Source organism: Phalangium opilio, unplaced genomic scaffold (genome assembly GCF_054372755.1).
Source record: "Phalangium opilio isolate 3A_F unplaced genomic scaffold, DU_Popi_V2 ptg000098l_1, whole genome shotgun sequence".
Lineage (NCBI taxonomy): Eukaryota > Metazoa > Arthropoda > Arachnida > Opiliones > Phalangiidae > Phalangium > Phalangium opilio.
In genome coordinates, this window is record NW_028324201.1 from 1,437,238 (window position 1) to 1,461,007 (window position 23,770).

At 36.9% G+C, this 23,770-nt stretch overlaps 1 long non-coding RNA gene across 1 annotated transcript in view; it reads right to left on the reverse strand.

Moving 5' to 3' along the window:
- The window catches only part of LOC149632686 (uncharacterized), a 356,891-nt gene extending 338,566 nt beyond the window's left edge, over positions 1-18,325 (reverse strand). The window contains exons 1-2 of the long non-coding RNA XR_016373588.1: positions 18,302-18,325; positions 18,107-18,151 (exon numbers count right to left, since the gene is read on the reverse strand). This is a non-coding gene — a long non-coding RNA (uncharacterized LOC149632686). The remainder of the gene's footprint in view (positions 1-18,106; positions 18,152-18,301) is intronic.
- Positions 18,326-23,770: the final 5,445 nt, after the last annotated feature.

Here is a 23,770-nt window from a genome sequence, read left to right on the forward strand (position 1 = left end):
AAAGCCGACCATAAACAATCCATAAAGTCTACCATAATCAAGTCGTAAAGCCGACCCTAAACAAGCCATAAATCCGACCCTAAACAATCCATAAATCCGACAAATAACAGTCGATAAGCCGACCACAATTAGATTAATAATCCAACCATAAACAGATAACAAAGCCGACTTCTTGTTTGATAATGTAAGAGCTGGCCACGCTTACTTTTTAGAGACGGTTAAAGTGCTGGCAAAATTTCTATCCCGACCTCATTTTGGAAACCCCGAAAATTTTCCGTGCGCATTTGAAAAGGTTGGAAAACCGCCGGACCGACCCATTTTCGGGTAGGACATTTCGACTGTCAAAAGGAAAGTCTACCGACCATTTTGCGGCAGTATAGGGCAGTGTCGGTTGAATCTCGAGCCGACTCCGTTGGCCCAACGTCGATTTTGCTAGTGGGGAACCCCATAAAATCTTAAAGAGCATAAAGAAAAGGCTTATACACATTACGGTTATATTATAGACGTCTTCTTCCATGATTAGCCGAGTCAACGTTGAACCTCGTACTCCAAGTTTCCACTTCCACTTGGAAGTACTGGAGGATTGAGTCTGACTTCAAAGTCCTTCTGGACTTTTGCGAGGAGGCTGAACTTACTCTGTCAGTCCGTGTCCAATGTGGGCCTAAAGGCCCGTTTTCAAGCAAGCTTTTCATGAAGCTTTTGCTTCAAAAACTGAAGCAAAACGCTAAAGCGAAATCGGAACCCGTTTTCAAACGCACTTTTTTGGGCGCTTCTGAATCAGATTCGCGTGAAATAATCGAAAAGCTGGTATCTACTTCGGGTAGATATTTGCTTTAGTTTTTATCCGAAAAAGCGCTTGGCCTGGTAGTCACGTGGGTCGAGCAATTTTTTTGCGCCGCGTGTTTTAAAGTGAGAATAGGCCTAATTTTCACAAACAATATCGAGTGTTAAGGATATTTAGAAGCATTTTAATGGTGTTTTTAACTATTTTAGGGATATTTATGAGTATTTTTTAACTAGCCTAAAGATTGAACAGAAGACAACTGATATAAACACGGGTCCTGACGAGCGTGGAGAGGCGAGAGAAGTGAATTTGAAAACGGGTGAAGAGTTTCGCTTTTGCTTCACCATTTGAATCGTGTTTTTGTCTGGCAAATCGCGATTTACTGTTGAAGCGAAGATCCTAAAAATAGCAACTAGAAAAGCTTGATTGAAAACGGACCTTAACGCTCCATAAGGCCTTTATTGATCCACTTCAGCGTCTGCTGTTGTTTACGTGTAAGAAAGGAGTCATTTAATCGTCCTACCTGTTTTTGGACACATTTTCATTTCAAAAAAGTAATTTTGACCACATTTACATTTTACAATCATTACCTCTCAAGTATAAAGTTGTTTACTTGAACAAAATATTTATAATGAAGGAATACACGTTATTACTTTTATATTGCAACCAAGAGCAATCACATGGTTCATTAAAATTTAGATTGGTAGAACTTCAAATTAGGCAATTTGTCATCAAGGTTCTACTAAAAATTATTAAACTGAGATATTTGATTGGAGGCTTTTTGCAATTGCTCGTTCAATAATTTTCTTAATAATAATAATAACTTTCTTTACACTAAATATAATTTTCGGCTCAAAACTGGTAAGAACCCTGAATTCAACAGATCAAATTTCAGGAGCGTTGTTTTGGCTCATTTTAGAGCAACCGTTCCATAATTCGATCCTCCAAATGTTTTTACCAACTTGCTGTTCTACTTTCGTAACCATGACTACGCCGTCACCGATGCTTTTAATTTACAAAATATAGAATTTTCTCACCTAGAATTTGAAACCAACTTTATAGACCAATTTATAACAAGCAAAACGGGGACGTAAGTCACTGGTAAACTGGAGCAGGACAATTGGGTGAGAGGCATTGGGTGTCCGACAATTGGGAAATTTAAAAATTGGGTGTCCGACAATTGGGAAATTTAAAAATTGGGTGTCCGACAATTGGGAAATTTAAAAAATGGGTGACCGAAAAAATGCATACTTCTTAAAAACCACAAAATTCGGACGGATAAAATTTTACGTTCTGTGAGGCCTGGCTAGGTAACAACTAAAATAAGCCTTCGCCACTAGGCGTTACTCTTTTCCCTTTCTGGGTTTACCCCACATGCAACTTAAAAAATATTCATGTGGTCCACGTGACCCTAGCGCGGGAAGAAGTCGAAAAAAGATGAAAAAGTTTAGGAGGGTCACAAGCCAAGAGAATTAGAAGAGCTAGAGTGGTCAACCGAAGAACAGGTCAGAGGAGAGAACAAGGAGCGCAAGACGATGGAACCGCTGCGTGACCGCGTTTGAAAGTTACAACAACTTCACTACTCGAAACACTTAAAAACTAATAAGTGCGTGAGAATTAAAATGTCAGTGCCATGAGCGAAAATGAACTCTTAAAGGGTGGGTGAAGTGGAAAACCAAGTGATTTTTAATCGATTCTTCACAAAACATAAGACCATTTATAAGCCTTTAACTTTATTTTTCATTTCTTTGTGTGGGGTGGGGTGGAGTGTTCGAAGTCTTACTAGAGGGGTTAGGATGAAAGACAAACACCTACCTCTTTTCACTCATGATTCAACCTCGCAAACGCTAGACTAGATGTTAGAATGCAGTCAGTTGTAGAGAGTTAAGGCCTTTAATCGGGAACGAGGGGTTCATAAAATTTCTGAATCAAAAGATGGTATGCGTCAAATGAGAGTCAAATTAGATTATAATCCAATTTTTAATATTCAACATTATATTCAATATTGTTCATAAGTTCTCACAAACTTTATAAAAACTTACATCTAAGGGAGGTTTGTAATTTATAACCTCTATGGAATGTTTCCTCTATCGGAGTACCTCCTACAGCCTTTAAATTATAAATTTAAATTAAGGGGTATTTAGGTTAAAATTTAATAGTTATGCACTAAAATAACAATGTTCAAAAATAGAAAAGTTAAGATTTTTTTTAAATTGAATCAATCCGTCAACCATAATCTAAGTTCTTTAACCATAGTTTCAAGTCAGTTTATCAAAATAGTGACAAGTTCTTAATTTCTTACGACAAGTTGCTCCTCTTCCATATTCTTCTTAAGGTTCTTTCTCCTTCTTCTCGATTTAAGGGTTAATTATTATTTTTTCTTTTAATATTTCGCGCACTCAAGCCCCTTCTCTTCTTAGAATTAAGGGTTTAAAAAAATGTCTCCGAGTTTCTTTTCCAATTGATTAAAAATAAAGGTATCAAAATGAATAAAATAAAATCTCCGATTGTCTATGGATTTCTTAAGGATGAGCCGACAAGAGTTTCGTTAAGCAGTTCAGGAATCGACTGAGAGTGGGATAGGAGGGACTTCGTATATAAAACTTCTAGTTTCTCGCAAGGATTTCTGGGACAATGACTTTTGTTGATTGACCTTGGTTTGGCGAATAGTGGACGATATTTATGACGTAGCCGGGCGGATTCATGTTATCAACGAATAGGCAAAACTTTTAAATCTGGGACCAAATTGGGATTGGTCAGTTTAAGGGTTAAAAAAAATGTTCTAGAAGTTTCTTGGGCCTGGTACCAGGATAGTGACTCAAATTCTTGTTGCTTGGGGTATAAATAAGCGAGAAATTTCTCTGGGTTCTTGGAAAATTCTTTAGTTGCTAGGTATTTCATTTTTCACTGTAGATATAGAGGTATAGGATAGTTCTAGAAAGTTCTGTGTCAACATTGATGGGCTAGTTCCTTTTCTATTGTACGAAATAATTTCTTTTCGGTTTATTTTAAAGGGATAAGTTTAAGTTTTAATGTTAATTTAAGGTATTTCGTTATAAACAGGGATAGATTTATTTTTTAAGACGGAATACATAACGTTTGGCCTTTACTTCAGTCCGACTCATAGCCAAGTATATAGCCCCTTCCTTCAACACGTAACCAAAAATTTAAATTATCTTATTGGCTCACTAAAACTACGTATTGGTGACGTTGCTGACAAGGTGGGCCAAATACACGTAATTCCTGTTTACCTCGTTCGCTATGACTACGACCCCTCTTGCGTTGTACAGATAAGCGTCTCACAGGGGTTCAAAATGGAGCCGTCTAAAAGCGAGGGTCCGGAAATTGTTTTTAATATCAATTAAGAGGTAGTTGCTGAATTTGGTGCCGGTTTTTGGATTTGGAGTACATCTGTAAGGGTGAAAAGTGTTCGCTAATTCTTTCTTTAGCCAATCATGTCTACTATCCTCATGATTTTGTAAACGAATTTGATGAAGTTAACCAAGGCTAAGTGAATGGCGAGGAGTTTTGTGAGCTTAGTGTTTGGTTAAAACCTGTTCGTGTTGTAATATCTACAAAGACTTTTCGATTTCATTACTCAATTCTAACTCACTGTTAATTTTCTTGGGTCTTCCCCGTTTTTTTTTGTCAGTTGCAAGCCCTATGTCTTGTGTAACTTCCGAGCCCATTCCAACTTGGCAGACGAAGGGGCAGACGACGTTTATTTGACCCGGATATACATACAACTCCATAACGTAAATAAGACCCGCCTCTTCTTTCGTATCCCTCCGTCACGGGTAAGGGGGACGCGCACCCGAATAACCCTGTTACCCATTCCGTCTTAAAAAAATGCATCTATCCCTGTTTTAAATTAATAATTAATTGTAAATTTAATTTGATTTTCGAAACAAGATGGTTATACATTTCAAAACCCTATTCTCCAAATTTCAGATGCCTATTTACCCCATTTCTAAAATTCTAAAAGGTAGTAGTTGTTTTCATGGCTTCTAAAACTTGACTGATTTTATAAATCAGTTTTTCCGTCGTGAGTATGAGAACGCCCCCTTCTCTGTAGGTATTAAATTTGTTTTTTGTTGTCAATTCTTAAAGTCTTATCACTATACAATAATTAATGTTCAATTTTTATCGTTTCCCTTTATTAACTACATCGTAGTATACGATAAGGCTCTTAGTTTGACCCGAGCCGTAGTAGCTGTAGCTGTAGCAGTAGTTGTAGTAGTGGCCGGGGTTGTCGCTTTCATTATCGTTAGATTTTAGCTTAAAAGGAACTTGATGTTACCTCAAAACCCACGGAGACGGGTAGCTGAACTCGGTTAGAGATTTTATTTAATTAAAAATTTTCCAGATTACACTTGGGAATCGAACCCGGGTTGCTCACGCAGTAGAAAGACATTCTACCACTGAGCCATATAGATTTGATAAAACCCCAAGTTTTTGTCGTTTAGTTTTATCTGTAAATTGTGTGGGTGATGTGGGGTGGGATACCTCTTAGTCTGTGGGGTCGGATACTTTTGAATTTTTATCTGTGGGTTCGGATACTTCTCAATTTGTATGTTTGCGGTTTTTAGCTACATCGTATCTTTGGGGTCGTATACTCCACCAGACTTCATTAATTAAAATTAAAGTGGCAAATTTAATTCTTAAAATAACCATTATTAACCTTTAAATTTTTTCTTCGATTCGCAGAAATATTGCAATTACAGCTTAAGTAAATTTATATGGGTAATAATTTTATCGAGGAACTATTCACTCTTATTTTATGCACGGTAAATCATTTCATCATTGCACTCATTAGAGTAAGTTATAGAAGGGTTATCCACTCATTTGGGTAAGGTACGATGTGGCTACTATTACGAGCCCTTGGGTCGTCTTGTTTAGATTTAGTCCCATTTCCCCCAAAATAGTTCTCCCAAACGCTACTTATCCCAATCCCAGTTTACCCAAAATTATTTCTCCCAATGATTTTTAACCCAAATATTTATTTCTCCCAAAATTAAAATAAGTATCTTATACATTTTACTATTCTAAATTAAAACCAAATTTTATTGCCTCCAAAAACTCTTCGGGTGTTTTAGCGCCGGTGTCCAATTGTTCTCTCAGAATATTCCGTTTGTTCTCAAGATCGCGGTACTTTTTTAGAGGTGGTCTAACAGGGTGAAGACGGCTCATGGAGTCTATTTCTATTTCTTGATGGACCTCTTCTCTTTTCATAAACTGTATGAGTTCATAGATGTTGGGATGAGGGACCTTCAATGCTTTGTTCCACTTGTTATGTGTGCCTTCACAATCATTGTTCGTTCTTGCATCCGCGTTGTCACCATGGCACCACATTGATCTTTGATATCGAGAAGTGTTTTCTCCCAGCCATATATTAACGAAATAATCGGCCATAACTCTGTACTGTGGAATTGCTGGTGCTTTCCCCTCCATGTACAACCAAAGATCATCTATTTGCTGTAGCGGAGCCATAGCCAGTCCTATCATCCTTCGAATAGACATCTCGAACTCGGAATTGCTGTTGAAAATGTCGACAAAACCACGAACTTGAACTCTTCGCCAGATTGCTTGCGCAAAGTGGAAAAAACATCCCCTTATTCGTGCAACAGGAAATATACCTTGAATGGAAGCTACAACAGCTTGTTCAAAGTCCACCATGAATTCTGCAGGGCTGAAAGATAAACCACGGATTGCGGCGATTGTTTGAATGGCGCGAAACATACGATCATAAGTTTTGCGAGATTTATCTGGTAGCAATACAAATAGCTGAGGTAATATTTTTTTTTCAACGATACAGTGCAATGTAAAGAGTTGATAAAATAGTGCTGGTGAAGCTTTGAATGTTCCATCCATGCATATGCGTTGAGCAGAACAGATTCTCCCAACCATCCGATCAGTTCCGAAAATGAGTATCTTATCTTCGTCGCCTTCGTTGAATAACAGAAAATTATGCTCAGATATAGTCCTTGTCCACTGACCGACGAGTTCGATAGCTCCACGAGTTAATGGGTTGTTAGGATGATTTTCAGCACGTTTCCGATATAAAGATGACTTGCACTGATAATGACTAGGGAAAGCTTGACGAACTATATCTTCATTCTCGGCTCCATTAATTGACTCTGCCCGAACTTCACTGTGAATCTGTTGAATCCTGGAGATCAATAATAATGCTAATACAGGCAAAAACAGTTTATACCTCCAAAACAGATTTTAATGGGTTGTCTGCGACTTCTTTCTTCAACTTCTGTAGGACCCGTTTTTTCACAACTTCCAAATGATTAACTCCATGGTTATGCTGGTTTTTCACATAAAGAATAGTCTGATCATCGCTACCTGCCGTAACCTTGCACTCGCCAAAAGGGCAACGTCAGTATTTTCTACCATTAGCGGTGTTCTTCAACATCATCGTTTGCCCACCAATAACCGGAACAAGTCGATCCTTCGAGGTTTTAACCCACTCCATCTTGATAGTGACGAAATCAAACACCAATACAACAATCGCATATTTGTAACCCCATTATATACGAAAACTAAAAAAATTAATTAATCTAATAATTTTTTGTGCCCATCTAAAAAATTTACAAATGTACAACGATTTTACACTTAAGAATTAAAAAAGAAAGATATAACCATTTTATACTTAAAAAAATCTAGATTTAGAAAGTTTTTGGGTTAAGTGGGAATTGGGAGAAACGCGTTTGGTTTAAATGGGAACCAAAATATTTTTGGGTTAAGTGAGAATTGGGAGAAATGGTTTTGGGTTAATTGGGACCATACCCTTGTTTAACCACAAATGACATTTCAGTTCAGTTTTATTATTACACATTTTAGATTTTTTGTTTTTTAATTTACTCCTTAATAGGTTCATTAATTTTATATTATTTTATAAGCTAAAGCGTTTACGTTTTTACACTATATTCTTGTAAAACGAACGACGTAAGTCAAAGTAAGTACTTACGTGTACAAAAAGTAATGCCTTAAATTAAATGTTTTGAAGAAACTCCAAAAGGCGCCAATCGAATCTAAAGCTGGAACTTCCATTTAAAATAGTTTCCAGACGTAACATAGTTAATGTTTTTGGAAAATCGACGAGAAAAATTGACTATCACGGCAAACATTGCCATGTTATTTCTACGGGAAAATTTCCCGTTTTTCGACCAAACTGGTGATTATTTTTATGGAAATGAAAAAAATCTTAGCAACTTTAGTATTATAAAATAATCTATTCGAAACATCTCTTTGAAATTTTAACGCCATATAAAGTAGATAAGCCGATTTAACATAAATAGTAAATGAAGTTTGTCGTTTGACTCAATTAGGGTAGAGAAGGGTGAATTTCATAATGTAGGAAATCAACAACCAAAACTACAGTGTGACACACTGAAAATTTATTGAACGTATTATTGAGGTGCAAAATACATGCGATAACATTTTATATTTCGTAGTAAGGGTACAGCTTAAACGCTTTGGTCCCATTCCACAGAACGGCTTTTTTGTAGTGTCCCATTCGACCGAACGTAGCCAAAAAGTGCGATTTTATTATAGTCCCATTGGACCGAAATTCTATTGAACTGGAAGAAGACATACTGTATGGTTGTGCATTAAATATATTTTTAATTAATAGGAAAATCTTTTGAAAAAGGTGGCAGCTAATTAATAGGAGAATATTTTAGAAAAGGTGGTAGCTAATTAAAAGGAGAATATTTTGGAAAATGTGGCAGCTAATTAGTAGGATAATGTTTTGGAAAAGGTTCTAGCTAATTAATAGGAGAATATTTTGGAAAAGGTGGAAGCTAATTAATAGGAGAATGTTTTGGAAAAGGTGGTAGCTATTTAAAAGGAGAATATTTTGGAAAATGTGGCAGCTAATTAATAGGAGAATATTTTGTAAAAGGTGGAAGCTAACTAATAGGAAAATCTTTTGGAAAAGGTGGCAGCTAATTAATAGGAGAATGTTTTGGAAAAGGTGGTAGCTATTTAAAGGGAGAATATTTTGGAAAAGGTGGTAGCTATTTAAAAGGAGCATATTTTGGAAAAGGTGTCAACGAATTATTGGAACCAAATCTAACCCAACCTAACCTAACCTAACCCACCCGAATCCAAAATATTAAAATTTTAATTTAAAACTTGATGACATTGATGGAACTACCATTAAGACTGTACTTCATTTTAAGCACAATTTGTTTATTAATTCTATATATCTCTTGCCTTGAAAGGAATGAAAGTGAGCGTTTTAATTAGTATCACGAAACATTTACTTTTAATATTATTAACATACCTTTCGGAGATTCGATCCAACAACCTATCGCTTCGCAGTCCATTGACATCGTATCCACTACACCACCGAATCGCTGACGGCTACAGTGTTTCAAGTTATATTCATGTTTTTTTAGGGACATATTCGGACCATTGGGATTTCGGTCATCCGGGAATATAGCCATTGGGCTGGAAATCTAAACCATTGCGGGATATTCGGTCGAATGGGATTTCGGTCCATTGGGAATTCGGTTGAAAGGGACGATACCGCTTAAACTACTCAATACATATTCCCTGATTATTTAACTTGTGCTTGTATTTAAATTTTTGTGTGTGCATAAACAAATCACTACTAAATTTAATCATTTTCCGCGCACTAAAATAAAGTTTTCTACTCTTAATTGTGTAGTTCTTCAAATTTTGTAAAAAATAGTCGGTTTTTACCTCACGGAGAGGTATTACAGTTGACGTATGTGTCTGGCCGTTACTATGTTCGCAGTTGTTTCCGATTCCTGAACCAAATTTACTGTTCACAGAAATTTGAAAAATATATGTATGACGTAAGCTATCCGCACTGTTACTGACCACTATTGCACAGCCGTGAATTAGTCATTACTCGATTTCACTAATCAATAAATTATGCCCTTATAAACTATATTCCACCTGAACAGTAACAAAAGAAACTTACCAACTAAGAACTGCGGTAATAAAAGATAAAATATGCATTACAACAGGACATCTTTGATTCAAGTGTTCAGAGCATCTCAATCGATAGTGGGTGCAAGGCTTCAGTTTCACTTTCACACATAAAGATGCAATTAGAGATCACTTCTGAACATTTTCCATTTCTCTAAGTCATTAAAGCCGTTTGATTATTATTTTAAAAAATAGTATTGTAATGTTTCAACACCAACGTGTCTCAAAGCACGCAAAATAAAGTACATCATCATTATAGCAATTTTTATGTGTGAAAGTGATGTAAAGTATTGAAGTGCAAATGAGGAACATGATAACAAGGGTTATGATTGAGACATAAACGAGCCTTCGGTTGATTAATTTGACAACTTCCGGATTCATGCTTTCTTTTCTCATGAGCATTCTCGGTTTTCACAAGTAGCTCGACGAACCAACGTGATAAACAGATCGATCAAATGTCTCACTTTCAATTTCAGCTCCAAGTGCCATTAAATCGTTAACCAAAACGTACTGTTTTATAATGTTTATTATGATTCCTTTTTAAACTGCAGAGAATTCTCAGTTCCTCGTCAGTCTGTAATCATTGGAATCACAACAGAGTGGGTACTCATAAATTTAAAGAGTTAAAAATCTTTTACAATTGGCAAACCTCATCTATTACAAAGGAGTAAACGTCGACGTCGGGTACATTCAATAAATCCGTTGCACTGTTAATGTTTTCTTTCTTCTGAGATGAGTAACTGGATTTCAAGATTCCGGTGAACAACGTGAAGAAAACCACAATAATCAGAAGAAAGGCTCCAACGCTGAAGCGGATCGCCAATGACGAAGAAATATTGAAACCTACAGGAACAGATATTAAGAAACGTAAGCAAAAGTCATAATCGCACACAGTTCAAATGTAAAATATTAAAGTTCGTATCATTTTTATGTTGTTTGTTTGTTTCTTTCTTTCTTTTGCTAATTTGTTATGGTCAAATTTAGTAAATACATTGGATCCTACACTTCCATCTGCACATCGTTCTGCCAAGTCTGCCATTCTTTCCATTTAGAAACAAATATGAGCAACTTCAACCACCACCATCTTCCGAATTTTGCCTATCCCACATAGACACCGATCTGTATTTATGGGGCTTATAACAATACCAATATATATCCCAATTTACAGCAAATCACGAAAGAGGCATACGCTAGGCTTGAAACGTCAATAATGGCTCGCTTTCAAATGATTTAAAAACCATTTATCTAGAATTAAAGTAAGCAACTGACTAAGAAAATAACGCGTTACACCGTTGTTAAGAAAAACATCCGATTAAGTATATTGTCTAAAGGCAGCTCTCTACAATGCTAAATGCAAAGGAAAGTAATTAATAATATTTTATGTAAAGGTAAAGACACGAAAGGCTCTCTCCAAGAGAAACATTAGCCGCAGAGTGTGCCGCAATTTAAATACACATTTATGTAAATAAATTTAAGACCAAATTTCATGACCGCAACTTGATCGCCGTATTCACGTTTTCTTTGTGACCAAAAAATTTTATATAGAATTTCACTGCGCCTTAGCTTTGATACTATGAATTAGTTTAGAGAAAAAATATCAATTAACAGTAAAATCAGTTGAATTAAATAGTCATTAAGGATTAAATTAATAAATAATAATACAAAAGGGTCATTATTTCCATTTTCGACAAATATTTAGTTTTGGCATTTTTTATTGGAAGTTGAAAATTAATAAGCATTAAAATATTATGAAATCTAATTTTCTTCAAAAATATAGCTTGCTTTCTAGAATTGTGGCAACATACTGTCCAGGCATTAAATCGGAACATATTCCTAATTCATTTGACGTTTCTTCCGCGCAAACCTTAACAATCAACGCGTTTTCGCCACGAGAAAGTCGAGAAATTTTTAATTCGATTTTACTGATAGGAATAAACGCGTCGTTATGGCTCCGTGTCCCTTGAACAGTTTTGGCTTTTTCCATTCTGGTTCTAAGTTTTTCCGCGTGTAAATGTATGCGAGATTTCTCAATGTAGTGAAACGTCATTCCTTTTACATTTGCAATTGCCCAGTTGTACAAATTCATAGGAGTGAGAATCTGATCCTTTACGGTTTTCTGCAGACTCGTTCGAGCTGCTAACCATTTCAGCGTACCTCCTGAGCCATCGCAAGCACTCTTTCCACGACTGGTTGCGAAACAATTCCATTCGGCTTTGATGCTGAAGTCTTCTTCGTGGTAGCAAAGATTAATAAAATTACAATTCTTTAACTGCGTAGCGCAACCATCTCTAAAGTAGTGAATCTAATGAAGGTTTAGAAAAAGATGCGTCAAATAGCTAATTAATTGTTCGATAAAACAGTGAACCATTACCGAGACATGCTTTAGGCATTCGCTAATAACATCAAAGGATAGATGCATCATATTTTCTGGAGAATACTTATAGTAGACAACAAACGGATGTATTGTTGCTTGTGAATTATCCCAGTGGTAGCCTTGAGCAGCATCTTGTACCACGAAAGAGTAGTTCTCAGAGAAATCCATTAAGACAACAACTTCTTCTAGCGGAGATAATCCTTGTTTAAATATCTCGATTGATGTTTGGCTGTATAATGATGTTTTACGAGTTTTTCAAATTTCTCTCCGAGTTCTTTCAGGAAATCGTCCAATGTGCTTTCCTGAGTCACCAGTGTTGTGCGGTCAGTCGATAACCATTGCTTATAGGATACTACATTATTGGCTTCTAACTCGTTGTTAACCTTTTCAAAGATGGAGTCAGTGAAGGCTTCCTTCTCAGGGCAACATGGACATCCCTTTGCTGAAGTGGAACACACGAATAGTGGAAAGGCATCAATGTAATAGGAAATTCCAACAGCTATCAGCATTAGCTTTACATTTTGGTGTATTGTGCAGACACACACAGAATGAGCTCTTTCACTAGAAACAGTAACGCAGTGTTTTGGTCGCAAAGTAAAAAATTCGAAATGCCAATGTCATTTCCAGATTGAGATTTATGTAATTGGTTAATATTAGCTAACAGTAGGCGTTTTTGTTCGTGTTCTCTACGACCATCTCTGACAACCGACACGTAATCATTTTTCCCTGGACAAATATGACTTACTTCATCACTCTGATAAAATGATACTACAGATGACACTATATCTGCCGCTAAAGGTTTACCCCTTTTCGTTTCTGGTAAAGCCAAAATTCAGCGATTTTTTTTTATATCTTTTGCTTTTCTTACAAGGTAGTGCGTAACTTCGAAATACTAGGCAATTTTGGAAATTGACCAGCTGGAAGGTTCTAGGGTTACTAATGGTAATTTCACTTTTTTGTCTGAAACCTTAACTTTTTCTTTCATTAGGCTAACCAATTCGTCCAGATCAGAACATTTCTGGCATTCTGATACATTTTTTTCAAAGGGTCCAATGGCAGTGGCCAGTTTATTTGCAACAGCATCTTGACCACTTTGAAGTTTACGTTTGCCAAGTCAAACGCCTATCTTTTATCATCCGGCTTGCTTCTAACGGAGAACATCCCAGCAATGAAAAGCTCTGATTTAAAACTTTCTGAGCATGAAGTTGTTCAGCGGATTCTAAATCCTCATCGGGTATAAATGTAAAATTCTGGGATAACTCCTCCTTTGGCTTGTAATAACTGCTATGTGAATTCGGTTCAGATTGTACTGGCGGCACACGTAGGACAGATTTTCAAGCCAGGTGTGATGTCTTTTCTTGATAATTTGGACAAAACAGCAGCGGGATCAATTGTAATTCCCCGTATTCCTTTTTTAACCGTCTTATTTTTGTAAAGGTTCAATGGATCACAGCAGCGTTTTTGGAAAAATAAAAACTTGCTCAAAAATAGTTTCTCATGATGTTAACATATGGTGCAGTCCATGTTTTCCACTGACTGGCCTATTCTCCGGAACAGGTGTCCTCTCGATTCTTTGCGACAATTCGTCAGGACGAATTAATCGGATTTTTCCGTTTGTGTAGTTAGTTTTAAGACAATCGAATGAATTGGCAATTATATTGCCAACTGAAACAGCATTCCAAATCTTTTGATTGGCTAGTGGAAGCTTCAAGATCCATTGAAATTTTCCCAATATTGTCGTAGAACTTTATAAAACGCAAGGCGAGTAGTAAAAAAATGAAGGGCACCATCAGATTGGTCCGAGTTGGAAACCAGCGAAGAGCCGAAGACGCAAAAGACTTCGGATCCGCAACATAACTTATTTTAAAAAGACTTGGTAGGACACGAGAATGTACGCGAAGTAACGGCGGAGCGGGCAAAGAAACGTACGCAAGTCTGCGCGGCCACCTTTTTGGAAGACCAGCAGCTACGGAGAACCATGCCCGTTAACTAATGTCAGGCGGAACAGGACAAGTTGGTCTCACCGATTTGGTCGCGGGACTAATTGGTCTCACCGATTTGGTCTCGGTACTGTTTGGTATCGTGATTATTTGGTCTCGGGACTATTTGGTATCGTGATTATTTGGTCTCAGGACGGTTTGGTATCGTGATTATTTGTTACCTAACTAGTTGCCTCCTTTTCCAAAGCAATGGTCCCAATAATTCGTTGCCACCTTTTCCAAAGCAATGGTCCCAATAATTCGTTGCCACCTTTTCCAAAACAATGGTTCCAATAATTCGTTGCAACCTTTTCCAAAATATTCTCCTATTAATTATTTGCCACTTTTTCCTAAATATTCTCCTATGAATTAGCTGCCACCTTTTCCAAAATATTCTACTATTCATTAGCTGCCACCTTTTCCAAAATATTCTGCTATTAATTAGCTGCCACCTTTTCCAAAATATTCTCCTATTAATTAGCTGCCACCTTTTCCAAAATATTCTCGTACTTATTAGCTGCCACCTTTTCCAAAACATTCTCCTACTAATTAGCTGCCACCTTCTCCAAAATATTCTCGTACTTATTAGCTGCCACCTTTTCCAAAACATTCTCCTACTAATTAGCTGCCACCTTCTCCAAAATATTTCTATTATTGCTATTAAATTGTTCGTGGTAAGAGGCGGGCTTTTAATACTCATATAAATAATCTTCTTACCTCCAAACAAGATTGGGTTGGGTTCGGTCCCGAGACCCATTTGTCCCGAGACCCAATTGTCCCGAAACCAATTTTCCCGAGACCCAATTGTCCCGAGACCCAATTGTCCCGAAACCAATTTTCCCGAGACCCAATTGTCCCGAGACCCAATTGTCCCGAGACCCATTTGTACCGAGACCCAATTGTCCCGAGACCAAATTGTCGCGGACCGAGTGTCGGAACGTAATTAAAGCGAGTAGTCCACTACGCCTTACGAAACCGTACCGTTACCGTTTTAAGTTCGTAAATCATCCGAAAGAGGGCGCCCATTACCCAAGTCTAAACGCATCGTTTAAGAAACGTTATCAGATGGCGTTGTGTTCGTAATTTAAAAATTGTCAAGTTTCAAATAGATATTTGTGCATTTTTAGTAAGAGCTGTCAACTTAAGTATTTAGAAGAGGCAATTTATAAATAATTTAAAAACATTTAGGGCTTTAAGCATTAGTAGTTTAAAATTCGCTCATTTTTCGAGTTCATTCTATTAAAATATGGCAAACAATGTGATACAAACTACCAGTTGTGAAAGTAATGGACAAGGCTTAGCAGTTGTGATGGATGAAACAGAACTTTTCTATAGAAGAAGTCAAAAAATTTCCGATTTTTTATGATTCTAATCATCCAAAACACAAAAATAAATGTTTAAAGCAAAGGCATTGGATTTTGGTGCCCAAAAATATTAATGAAGAAACTGATCGTAAGAAAGTTTTAATTTTTCTGATAGGGCTTTGGAATAGATCAAAAGTCTCAAAGTTTTGAAGTTATCTTTGAGTTTTTTTGTTTATTTTGCTGAAACAAGATTGTTTATTATACTGAAAGTAGAAAACTGTACACAAATAATTTAGTGAAACTAATATTTTTCCTTAGCTGGTTATTGTGATAAACGATGGTCAAAACTGAGAGAAAAGGCTGTTCGCCTTTTCAAGGAAAAACCTAGTGGAAGTGGTGTTGATAATGAGATTATTTATGATTAATTTTTGATTAAAATGATGTTTCTGAAACCATTCATAAAGCACAGAGCGTTAGTAAAACATTGTTGAATTAAATAAATTTGAAAATCTAAGACAACAATTTTATTTTACAGCACGATTACCAACTTGCCCCAAAAGCAAGCCCAATGTGAAAAAACCCCGGATACAAATTACACACTTCAAATAAGCGATGATAACACCCTTGAATTTATTGGTATAAGTTGAAGTAATTCCTATATTTTTAGACTTTTTAATTAAATCCAAGACATTTTAGAATCCACTAAAGATAGTATTCGTGACACTGACAACTGCACTGAGGATACTTCTGGCGCCTCTACTATAGTTTGCAAAAGGGGGGTGAATGAAGTGAATAAAGAACCTCAGGATAAGACACAGAAGATGACAAACGCCAAGAAAAGGAGAAATACTGTAGATGAAGCTTTTCTTGAAGCACTTCAGAAACTACATGAGCCATCTGTGGCATTGGAGATTGACGATGAGGCTTCTTTGACTGGGAAAAAATTGCAACTATTCTACGTCGGTTACCTCCTATGAAAAGAGTTAATGCTGAGATGGACATTTTTAAAACCCTCTATGAAGTGGAATTCCAAGAAGAATAGGAAGGAACTACTTCAAATATAAATTTCTAATTGCAAGAATTTGTCGTTCATTCCAATTTTTTTCGATATGCTTAAACATATATTAAATGCTTTTCTCGGTTGTGTATATTTTTTTTAAATTTTATTAATGTATATTACATGTAAAAAACTTCATATATAATTTTAATAAAACTTCATATAATTTTAATAAAAATGTTTTAATTCAGTCCAAGTGTTCTTATTTAATCCAAATCGTTGAACCAAATTTTCCCAGCATCAGAGCTGAAATATTTTCGGAATTCCTCTCTGACCCTCTGCGCGACTTTACACGGTATTGGCTCATCAAAACCAACAACTGACGGAAATTCTTTTTCTTTGTTAGCTTCATTCAAGCCTTCATTGATGTAATCTAAATTATCTTCCATTTTGGATTCAACTATAACAAAGTTTTGCAATACGCATGCGGCTTTAACAACCGAATCTATCGTCTCAACATTAAGATCAATTGGCCGATGAAAAATTCTCCATTTAACAGCCAGAATACCTATAGTTTCAGATTATTTTATCATCAAACTTTACTTGTCGAATTTTGAACTTACCAAACCTATTTTCCACTAATTTTCGGGCCATTGTAAGTCTACAATTAAAAGCATATTGAGATTCTGGCAAGAAATCCCCTGGATACGGCCGCATTATATTTGTCCTCAATGGGAAGGCTGCATCAGCCACAAATGTGTATGGTTGGTCAGGCCTAAATCCAATTATTTATGACCTTTTGGCAGGTCCAGCTCTCCCTTTTCCAACATATTGCCAAATAAGCTACGAGTGAAGAGACCTCCATCGCTTTCTCGACCGTAGCCTCCAACATCAATTATAACAAATTTATATTCAGCATCAACAACAGCGAGCAGCACCGTGCTAAAATATCCCTTGTAATTAAAATAGTCAGAGCCAGAATTCTCTGGACACTCAATTTGGATATGTTTTCCGTCTATCGCGCCTAAACACAAGGGAAAATTCCATAAAGCGAAAAATTTATCAGCTATACTTTGCCAATGACTTTTGTCAGGAGCCTAAAGAAAATACCAAGTTATAAGACAGGGGGCCCTAAATTTTCAACCATAAATTACTTACTGGTATATAGATTTCGTGAAGATTTACCCAGATACTTTCGCAAGTTTACTTAATAATTTTTCTAATTGTGCTGTGTCCAAGGCGATATTGAAAAAATAAGGATCGAATGCTTTCACCAGACGCTAAATATCTACAAATTTTCTATTCATTAAAAATCAAAGCATAAATTAAAACGTGCAAAAACATTACCTCAGAGCAGAAGGGGATAATAGAAGAAGGATGCCACTCTGTACCCTCTTTATGCTTTAGTTTTGTAACGTCATTCTTTCCAGGCTCCCCCTTTTAGTTTGCTTTCCCGCTCATCAAACTACAAATGGGCATCGCACCGTAAGGTGAATTCTATAATTATTTGGCACTAAATCCCCAGCAATCATCCCACAAACCTCGTCATGACGTGGGACAGAAATGCACGAGCGTGTCTTGCCAAATATTTAAACGCTAATAGAGTAATGATGAGGGAACTATTTATCGTGTATGTGATTCGGTTTAGTAACCTTGCTCTAAATGTTCCGATGTTGGGAAGAATGACATTACACTTACCCCGCTTTGTGGTACACTTCTCTCGAAGAGAAGTATTATAAACTTCTGGTTTTACATAATTTCGGTGGCTACATCAGATGATCAGTCAGTAAGCTAGAGTACGAGAGCTCCCATAGGATCAAAATCCTGTAATGTGACTAGTACCATACACTACTGCCATACTGCCTAATACGACTACTGAGAACTAGTACTGACTATCGTCGACTTCAAGAGACTCATTCTAGAGTATAGACGCTAGTCAAGAACAATAGCCAATATCATAGCCCACTCGATCCGCGCTCCCGGACGCTGTGCTGCTCGCGCCAATATACTACAAACCTTTAGTCATAGACCCCTCGATCGTTACATAACTAAAGCATTGAGAGGATACAGAGTGTCATCCTTCTTCTATTATCCCCTTCTGCTCAGAGTAACGGAGAGCCTCTCTTCGGGGCTAACAGCCTCCCTAAATCGAGTATTTTTTTTCATAATTGACATCTTAACCATAGAAAGCAATTTAGCAAAGTGGGCCTTGGTCATACGAAAATATAACCAAAAGTTTACATCACTTCCAAGCTGTAGTTCCTTCACTAGGATGTGATAACTCCCTTTAAATTTTCTGCTTTCAATTAATGGCTGTACCCAATATTCATGAGTGACACCGTCTTTTTTTGGTATATATTCGCCACAACAATAAAACCCGCAACAACTGTCGATTTTTCAATGTCAACGCCATTTTAATACTTTTTTTGAGAAATTGAGATAGCAGACGACCAGGAGTAACGCAAGGGAAATTAAATGGACGCGCGATTTTTCGAACGATGAAAATACGTCCGTATTTGGATACGTGACGTTACGTTAACGATACGGTTTCGTAAGGCTTAGTGGACTACTTGCTTAAGGTAACGAGCTGCCGTCAACGTTTCGTCAAAAAAATACGGACCTATGATAATACGGTAAAACGGTTGAATTTGGTAGGTCTAACAAGTTAACTAACAAATGCCTATTACGTGGTTCCCAACAAATCCTCCCCAGACATTAGTCTTCCACTGCAGATAATGCGGATTGTCCACCGACCAATAATGCATGTTATGCCGATTGATAGTACCATGACGATGAAACGTGGCTTCGGCAGAATACAGGACTGTAGACAGGTAGTTGGGTTCGTCTTGAATACGATCGCGAAGAAACAAGCAAAGGTCGATTCGTTTTAAATTATCCCCGTCGTGCAAACCCTAATGCAGATGTAGTTTGTACGGGTGATAGTGATGCGCATGCCAAATCTTTAGAACTGTGTGATGGCTACAACCAATGTCAGTCGCAACAGCTCGACTACTTGTACATGGGTGCTGATGAAGACGAGCAAGTTGAGACGCGACCTGACTACAATTAGTTAAAGGGGTTAAATTTTAAGTTAAAGGTTTCGTTAGTCTAGGGGATTTTAATTTAAGTATATTAAATTCGTAGTAAGGTTCTCATTAGGTAAAATAATGCATACTCAGTTTTGAAGTTAATTAGAAATGGATAATATTTAATGTAAGATAACAATTATTAATGAAAAGGTAACATTGAACAGTTTACTTAGTTCTTAATATTGGGGCAGTTCTTACCCATGGTGCACTCATGGTTTAGGTGTAAGAATTAAAGTTTTAAGTACTTTTGGCTGGTTAGACCCTCTAGTTAAAAGTTTTACTCACAGAGTTGACTGGCAGTATAGTAGTCCGATAACACAAACACACGCACAACATTAGTTAATCGCGCTAATTGTTTTCACGATGTACTGAGGCGCGAGGTTAGGGTGTCCCGGCAACGTGGCGACGGCTTGCGATTAGGGTTAGCGTTTTCGTCCTCGAGGTTGACCGGTCCTCGTAGTCGATCTCTTTCTTCGCGGTCTCGTAGCCTTCCTCTTCTTTTTAATTTTACACGGAATTTTATTCCGTTAATATTTTAGAAACGGCACCAAAACCCCTGTCCCTGTGCCGGACGCGTCCGCGAAACGAACGCTTACGATAAGAGAGGGAAACCGGTCGCGTCCGCGAAACGTACGCTTACGATGAGAGAGAGAGAGATCGCTAGCGTACGCGGTGGCGATACGAAGCTCCGCGTAGAGAGAGAACTGCCTGCCTGGTATATTAGTGAGAGGGGGAAGAGGGAGAGGGGGCATCCCGCTCGGAGAGAGAGGAAAGAAAGGTAGTTTAAATCTCGCGGGCTTTTTTGAGTGAAGGGAAACAAGATGATAATTTTCGTGCACTACTGCACTTTGTGCGCGTGATACATCAGAGATTATGCTGGATGGTTAGGTTAGGTTTCATAAAATAGAGGGGACGCTTTACGGTCATAGTGATTTCTGGTTTAGGGGATCCAGGATTTTGTTTAAATACATTATTTGATTCGTATGGTTTTTAAAAATTATACTTTAGTGGGGTGCACAATTTAGTTTCATTAATATTATTTGAAATGTGACGTTATTAGAAATTAACGCTTACGATAAGAGAGGGAAACCGGTCGCGTCCGCGAAACGTACGCTTACGATGAGAGAGAGAGAGATCGCTAGCGTACGCGGTGGCGATACGAAGCTCCGCGTAGAGAGAGAACTGCCTGCCTGGTATATTAGTGAGAGGGGAAGAGGGAGAGGGGGCATCCCGCTCGGAGAGAGAGGAAAGAAAGGTATTTTAAATCTCGCGGGCTTTTTTGAGTGAAGGGAAACAAGATGATAATTTTCGTGCACTACTGCACTTTGTGCGCGTGATACATCAGAGATTATGCTGGATGGTTAGGTTAGGTTTCGTAAAATAGAGGGGACGCTTTACGGTCATAGTGATTTCTGGTTTAGGGGATCCAGGATTTTGTTTAAATACATTATTTGATTCGTATTGTTTTTAAAAATTATACTTTAGTGGGGTGCACAATTTAGTTTCATTAATATTATTTGAAATGTGACGTTATTAGAAATTAAAGGGATACACGATTGTGTTTCAGAAATGTTTTTAGTTGTACGATTTATTGGAAATCAACTATACGGGGGGTCACGTGAGCCGTGTAAAAGGTATCGTTCCTTTCAACCGAATTCCCAATGGACCGAAATCCCATTCGACCGAATATCCCGCAATCATTTTAGATTTCCAGCCCAATGGCTATATTCCCGATGGACCGAAATCCCAATCGTCCGAATACACCCCTAAAAATTACATGAATATAACTTGAAACACTGTAGCCGTCAGCGATTCGGTGGTGTGGTGGAGACGATGTTGGACTGCGAAGCGATAGGTTGTTGGTTCGAATCTCCAAAAGGTATGTTAATAATACTAAAAGTAAATGTCTCGTGATACTAATTAAAACGCTCACTTTCATTCCTTTCAAGGCAAGAGATATATAGAATTAATAAATAAATTGTGCTTAAAATGAAGCACAGTCTTAATGGTAGTTCCATCAATGTCTTTAAGATTTAAATTAAAATTTTAACATTTTGGTTTCGGGTGGGTTTGGTTCCAATAATTCGTTGACACCTTTTCCAAAATATGCTCCTTTTAATTAGCTACCACATTTTCCAAAATATTCTCCTATTAATTAGCTGCAACCTTTTCCAAAATATTCTCCTATTAATTAGCTGCAACCTTTTCCAAAACATTCTCCTACTAATTAGCTGCCACATTTTCCAAAATATTCTCCTTTTAATTAGCTGCCACATTTTCCAAAATATTCTCCTTTTAATTAGCTGCCACATTTTCCAAAATATTCTCCTTTTAATTAGCTGCCACATTTTCCAAAATATTCTCCTTTTAATTAGCTGCCACTTTTTTCAAAATATTCTCCTTTTAATTAGCTGCCACATTTTCCAAAATATTCTCCTTTTAATTAGCTACCACCTTTTCCAAAATATTCTCCTTTTAATTAGCCACCACCTTTTCCATAATATTCTCCTTTTAATTAGCTACCACCTTTTCGAAAATATTCTCCTTTTAACTAGCTACCACCTTTTCCAAAATATTCTCCTTTTAATTAGCTACCACCTTTTCCAAAACATTCTCCTATTAATTAGCTGCCACCTTTTCCAAAACATTCTCCTTTTAATTAGCTGCCACCTTTTCCAAAACATTCTCCTTTTAATTAGCTGCCACCTTTTCCAAAACATTCTCCTTTTAATTAGCTACCACCTTTTCCAAAACATTCTCCTATTAATTAGCTGCCACCTTTTCCAAAACATTCTCCTATTAATTAGCTGCCACCTTTTCCAAAACATTCTCCTATTAATTAGCTGCCACCTTTTCCAAAATATTCTCTTATTAATTAGCTGCCACCTTTTCCAAAACATTCTCCTTTTAATTAGCTGCCACATTTTCCAAAATATTCTCCTTTTAATTAGCTGCCACATTTTCCAAAATATTCTTCTTTTAATTAGCTGCCACATTTTCCAAAATATTCTCCTTTTAATTAGCTACCACCTTTTCCAAAATATTCTCCTTTTAATTAGCCACCACCTTTTCCATAATATTCTCCTTTTAATTAGCTACCACCTTTTCGAAAATATTCTCCTTTTAATTAGCTACCACCTTTTCCAAAATATTCTCCTTTTAGTTAGCTACCACCTTTTCCAAAACATTCTCCTATTAATTAGCTGCCACCTTTTCCAAAACATTCTCCTTTTAATTAGCTGCCACCTTTTCCAAAACATTCTCCTTTTAATTAGCTGCCACCTTTTCCAAAACATTCTCCTTTTAATTAGCTACCACCTTTTCCAAAACATTCTCCTATTAATTAGCTGCCACCTTTTCCAAAACATTCTCCTATTAATTAGCTGCCACCTTTTCCAAAACATTCTCCTATTAATTAGCTGCCACCTTTTCCAAAATATTCTCTTATTAATTAGCTGCCACCTTTTCCAAAATATTCTCCTTTTAATTAGCTGCCACATTTTCCAAAATATTCTCCTTTTAATTAGCTGCCACATTTTCCAAAATATTCTCCTTTTAATTAGCTGCCACATTTTCCAAAATATTCTCCTTTTAATTAGCTGCCACATTTTTCAAAATATTCTCCTTTTAATTAGCTGCCACATTTTCCAAAATATTCTCCTTTTAATTAGCTACCACCTTTTCCAAAATATTCTCCTTTTAATTAGCCACCACCTTTTCCATAATATTCTCCTTTTAATTAGCTACCACCTTTTCGAAAATATTCTCCTTTTAATTAGCTACCACCTTTTCCAAAATATTCTCCTTTTAATTAGCTACCACCTTTTCCAAAACATTCTCCTATTAATTAGCTGCCACCTTTTCCAAAACATTCTCCTTTTAATTAGCTGCCACCTTTTCCAAAACATTCTCCTTTTAATTAGCTGCCACCTTTTCCAAAACATTCTCCTTTTAATTAGCTACCACCTTTTCCAAAACATTCTCCTATTAATTAGCTGCCACCTTTTCCAAAACATTCTCCTATTAATTAGCTGCCACCTTTTCCAAAACATTCTCCTATTAATTAGCAGCCACCTTTTTCAAAATATTCTCTTATTAATTAGCTGCCACCTTTTCCACAACATTCTCCTTTTAATTAGCTACCACCTTTTCCAAAAGATTCTCCTACTAATTAGCTGCCACCTTTTCCAAAACATTCTCCTATTAATTAGCTGCCACCTTTTCCAAAACATTCTCCTATTAATTAGCTGCCACCTTTTCCAAAATATTCTCT